Source organism: Arachis hypogaea, chromosome 3 (genome assembly GCF_003086295.3).
Source record: "Arachis hypogaea cultivar Tifrunner chromosome 3, arahy.Tifrunner.gnm2.J5K5, whole genome shotgun sequence".
Lineage (NCBI taxonomy): Eukaryota > Viridiplantae > Streptophyta > Magnoliopsida > Fabales > Fabaceae > Arachis > Arachis hypogaea.
This window is the reverse complement of record NC_092038.1, coordinates 82,866,808-82,872,719: the sequence shown is the minus strand read 5'-3', so window position 1 is coordinate 82,872,719 and position 5,912 is coordinate 82,866,808.

The window sequence follows — 5,912 nt, the reverse complement described above, 5'->3', positions numbered from 1 at the left end:
ACTCCTTCTTTGAGATTCTTTTGTCATGCCATCTCTTAGCCTTTTCCTTGTATATCTTAGCATTTTCATAGGCTTCTAACCTAAACTCATCCAACTCATTCAGTTGCAATAGCCTCTTCTCTCCCGCTGCTTGAGAATCAAGGTTGAGAAGTTTAGGGGCCCAGAAAGCTTTGTGTTCAAGCTCCACATGGAAGTGACAGGACTTGCCATACAGCAACTGGAAAGGTGATTTCCCAATAGGGGTTTTGAATGTTGTCCTGTATGCCCAGAGAGCATCTTCTAATTTTCTGGTTCAATCCTTTCTTGTGGCTCCCACTGTCTTTTCTAGAATCCTCTTTAGCTCTCTATTAGCCAGCTTAGCTTGGCCATTGGTCTGGGGTTGATAGGGTGTAGCCACCTTATGAATTACCCCATATTTGTGAAGTAATTTTTTCATTTGTCTATTGCAAAAATGGCCACCACCATCACTAATAAGACCCTTAGGTACCCCATATCTGGTGAATGTGTGTCTCTTGAGGAATTTAAGAATGATTGATGAATCACAGGTGGTTGTTGCCATGGCCTCCACCCATTTTGAGACATATTCTACTGCCACCTGATAAACCCCGATTTCGTGGTTTATTTTGTGCTTTTTTTGGGGGATTTTATCAGCTCTACTCACATTTATTCAATGAAATAGCATGGTTTCATAATTCTCCTTTGAATTGTGGTTAAATGTAAAAAAACATGTTTTTAGCTCTTAAATTGGTGATTTTAATTCATTTTAATTCCATCCGATGCCTTAATGTGTTTGTTGAGTAATTTCAGGTTTATATGGCAAATATTGGATGGAAGAAATGAGTAGAAAAGCATACAAGGAAGGAATGCATGAAGAAACAAAGATTGGGAATGCATCAAAGGACACGCACGCATACAAGGCGCGCACGTGCAGAAGTGGTTTCGCGTAGGCACGCGCACGCGTACTTAATGTGCCTGCACAGATGAAAGACTGTCAATCGACACGCTGGCGCAAAGCGCGCACACGCGCCGATACTCGCACGTGATTCACTTAAAGGCAAATTGCTGGGGGCGATTTCTGGGCAGCCCAGGCCCAATCCCAACTTGCTTCTGAGTGTATTTCGTGCATATTGAAGCTCAAAAAAAAGAGGGGAAGAACATTAGTTAGTATTGGCACCATGTAGTGTAGCTTCTAGAGAGAGAAGCTCTCTCTTCTCTCTAGAATTAGGTTAGGTTAATTTCTTCTAGATCTAGGTTTAATTCCATGTTCTCATCTTATTTCTTTTATGATCTCTTGTTCTACTACTCTATTCTTCTTAGTTCTCTTGTCAATTTTACTTTTATGTCTCTTTTATGTTTATGAATGCTCTTGTTAATTTTGTTTACTTTTAATGAAAATTATGTTTGATGTTCTTTTTATTGTTGATTTGAGTTATTGATTTACTTTTCTTGCAATTTGTAGTTGGTAGATTTTACTATTCCTTGCAATTTACTATATTTTCCTTTTTTGCCTTCCAAGTGTTTGACAAAATGCTTGGAAGGATGCTAGAATAAAATTTTATGCTCTTGGCTTGGGAAGGTAACTTAGGAACTCTTGAGTTGCTAATGTCCAAGTGATTGACGATTGGGGGCTGTTAACTCTAATTCTCATTAATGGAATTATTGAGGAATTAGGACTTATGGTCTTGGATTGACATAGCTCATCTAGCTTTCCTTTATTCGTTAGAGGATAATTCGATGAGGTTGATCCTTGCCAATTCTCATGTTGTGGTTAGCAATTAAGATAGAGATCCTTGATCACCAACCTTTGCCAAGACCCCCTTGTCATTTTATTTCCATTATCAATTATTTCCATGTCTATCATTCTAAAAAAACCCCAAAAAACACACCTTATAGCCAATAACCAAGCACTTCATTGTGATTCCTAGGGAGACGACCCGGAGTCTAAATACTTCGGTTAATTTTCATTGGGGTTTGTACATGTGACAAAACCACATTTTAATTTGATGCGAGAGTTGCTTGTCGGTTGGGAACTATACTACCAACGGAATTATTTTGTGTGAAATTCCTAACCAACACGATTCCCGCCATCAAATTAATGGCGCCGTTGCCGGGGAGTACAATGGTGCTATGTTATTGGCTATTGTATATATTGTGAATATCTTGAACTTGGGTTGTTTGTTGTTTTGCTAGTTAGGATTTTGTTTTCTTTGTTTGTTATTAATAATTGTTGTCCTTTACTTTTTCTTTCACTATGAATTCTCATTCCTTTGGCTATGAGTGTAGTCTAAAATATGTTGTAGGAATTGGAAGCTCCAATGAAGATGTGCATCGAGAATTTGGGGATCAAGGATGGGAGGAACTCCAAGCTTATGAACAACCTTCATGGCAACAACCTCCTACGAACTTCTATGGGTATAATCCTGATTCTAATGTGTATCAACCCCTTGTGTGTGATGATCCTAATTGTGGTTGTCAACCACAACCATCATATGCATATGATCTCATTCCTCAATATAGTTACACACCATACTCACAAGACTCACATCACAATTCAACTCTATATGACTCTAATTCATACACACCATATCAACCACCATATGAATCACATCTAGAACCACCACCACCTCCATACCAGCACTCCCAAGAACTAGAAATTCCACATATACCACCTCAAGAATCCCACCAATATGAACTACCTTCCGATTACAACAACCTTCCCTCAATCAATGAACCCTCTCTTCCACCACTACTTCCAGATGAAGCCTTCATGTTAGAACTGAGAAACCTTGAATCTCACCTCTCAAGGCGACACGAGGAGGATAAAAAGAAATTTGAGGAGTTAAGAGCAAAAATGGCTACCGTGGTAGAAACCATTGATAACATGATCTCATTCCGCCCAAGCTTCTGCGACCAAAACACTCCCATTGTTGAATGCGGAGAAGCAATAAAGGAGCTTAGTGAGGGAGTGAGTTTAAAATCCCAAGGTGAATAAGAGGAGCCAAGGCAAGAAGTACAATAAGAGGAGAAGGTAGAGATGATTGAACCAAAGGAAGCAGTAGTTGGATGTTTAGGATATGTTGAGTACATAAAGGAATCTCAAGTCGAAGAACCCTCTTTCAAGGAATGCGAAGGGAATATTGAAGAGAATAGTAATGTTGCGGGAGTAGACGAAGAGTCAAAGGAATTTGATCAAGAAATGGATTTCATCATCAATGATTTTTTTGTCCGCATTGATCAAGCCCCTTGATGATCTTGTTGAACCCTCTTCCAATGGAGAAGTGGAAGAAGTGTTCCAAGCAACAAGCCCTCCTATCTATGATGATTCCGAATCAACATATGATCCTTTTGAGTTGGAAGAATCCTTCCCCACCATACTTGGAATTGATGATGAGGTAGATTTCACTCAACCTCCTCTGTATGATTTGAGTGATGGCGAAGAGATAAAAGAAATAGGTGAAGTAGAATGTAAACATGAGGAAGCTTGGCATGAGAAGAAACTTGAAGAACCTTGCCAAGTGGTGGGAGCCTCTAAAAGAGGATGGACGGGAGTAGAACATACTTTGTCACGATCTTTGGGAACTCCTCCACCTAATTTGTCATCCAATATTTTGCTTGAGTGGGTAAAACTTCTAAACCTCAGCTTCGCTATTCCACTTGAGTATGGTCTGCTTGAAACGGATGGCCAACTTAGGGCACTTTGTGTATTAAAGCGAAGGAGGAGAATATTTGGTGGTTGGCTATCTAAGTCTCGACTTATATTGGTTGGAGGCTCGAAATTGGAGAGCATGAATTGGTGTAATGCTCAATTAAATGGGTCGAGGAGGATGTTTTGGTGTTTGCATGAGAATTCTGCCTTCTTATCACCCGAAAGGAACCATGGCGATCAACTAGAAGATGGGTGTGAAGATAAAATATGGGACCCTGGATCTTACACTGAAAGTCAATTTTGGGAGCTCATATCTTGGAAGGAACCTCACCAAAGCTCAATGAACACGGTTGGAATTTCTGACAACCAATTGAACGACAAGCACACTTGGAGGTTCAAGGATGGGTACAAGCATAAACCACCTTGACAAGGAGCCTCCCAATGTCCAACTTAAGGACTTAAACTAAAAGTGCTTGGTGGGAGACACCCCACCATGGTAAACTGTTTCCATTATCTTGTAGATATAATAAACGCATGAGTTGGGTTCCCTTGTGCATAGTTTCTTTACTTTTAATTGTATCTTGCTTTGCTTGCTGAGATGCTCTATACAATCCATGTTTGAATATGGGATGATCCGTTGAGTTTTGAGTTTTTGCTTGGATCCCAAGTTTTCTAAATTCATTTGAAAAGTGCCCATTATCTCAAGTTGTGTATCAATTTTACATCTTAGCTTGTCCTAGAATCCTGAAGGAGATTGGTAGGGTATTAATCCCTTCCTAAAAAAAAGGGGATTCTACGCGCTAGCGCACCATGCGCGCGCGCGTAGATACGCGCTCTGAACTTTCTGGCCAAAGACCAGAGAGTTGTGCCACTGTTGGGCCAACTCTGTGTCTCAACCCATGCGGACGCACGCTATGCACGTCCGTGCCATTCCCTGCATCTCTATCCACGCGAACGCACACAGTGCGCATGCGCGTCGATGCATCTTAGCATCACCCAGGCCATGAACCCGAGAGTCGTGCCAACTCTGGGCCTCCTTTATGCCCTAGCCAGCTCAACCCGCGCGGATGCGCAACATGCCCTAGCCAGCTCATTTAGCATGAGGACATGCTTAGTTTAAGTGTGGAGATATTTGATAAACCCGATTTCGTGGTTTATTTTGTGCTCATTTTGGGGGATTTTATCAACTCTACTCACATTTATTCAATGAAATAGCATAGTTTCGTAATTCTCCTTTGAATTGTGCTTAAATGTAAAAAAAAAAACATGTTTTAGGTCTTAAATTGGTGATTTTAATTCACTTTAATTCCATCCGATGCCTTGATGTGTTTGTTGAGTAATTTCAGGTTTATAAGGCAAATATTGGATGAAAGAAATGAGTAGAAAAGCATACAAGGAGGGAATGCATGAAGAAACAAAGATTGGGAATGCATCAAAGGACGCGCACGCGTACAAGGCGCGCACGCGCAGAAGTGGTTTCGCGTAGGCACGCGCACGCGTACTTAACGTGCCCGCGCAGATGAAAGACTGTCAATTGACGCACTGGTGCAAAGCTCGCGCACGCGCCGATACTCGCACGTGATTCACTTAAAGGCAAATCACTGGGGGCGATTTTTGGGCTGCCCAGGCCCAATTCCAGCTTACTTCTGAGTGTATTTCGTGCAGAATTGAAGCTCAAAAAAAAGGGGGAAGAACATTAGTTAGTATTGGCACCATGTAGTGTAGTTTCTAGAGAGAGAAGCTCTCTCTTCTCTCTAGAATTATGTTAGGTTAATTTCTTCTAGATCTAGGTTTAATTCCATGTTCTCATCTTATTTCTTTTATGATCTCTTGTTCTACTACTCTATTCTTCTTAGTTCTCTTGTCAATTTTACTTTTATGTCTCTTTTATGTTTATGAATGCTCTTGTTAATTTTGTTTACGTTTAATGAAAATTATGTTTGATGTTCTTTTTATTGTTGATTTGAGTTGTTGATTTACTTTTCTTGCAATTTGTAGTTAGTAGATTTTACTATTCCTTGCAATTTACTATATTTTCCTTTTTTGCTTTTCAAGTGTTTGACAAAATTCTTGGAAGGATTCTAGAATAAAATTTTATGCTCTTGGCTTGGGAAGGTAACTTAGGAATTCTTGAGTTGCTAATGTCCAAGTGATTGACGATTGGGGCTGTTAACTCTAATTCTCATTAATGGAATTAGTGAGGAATTAGGACTTATGGTCTTGGATTGACATAGCTCATCTAACTTTCCTTTATTCGTTAGAGGAT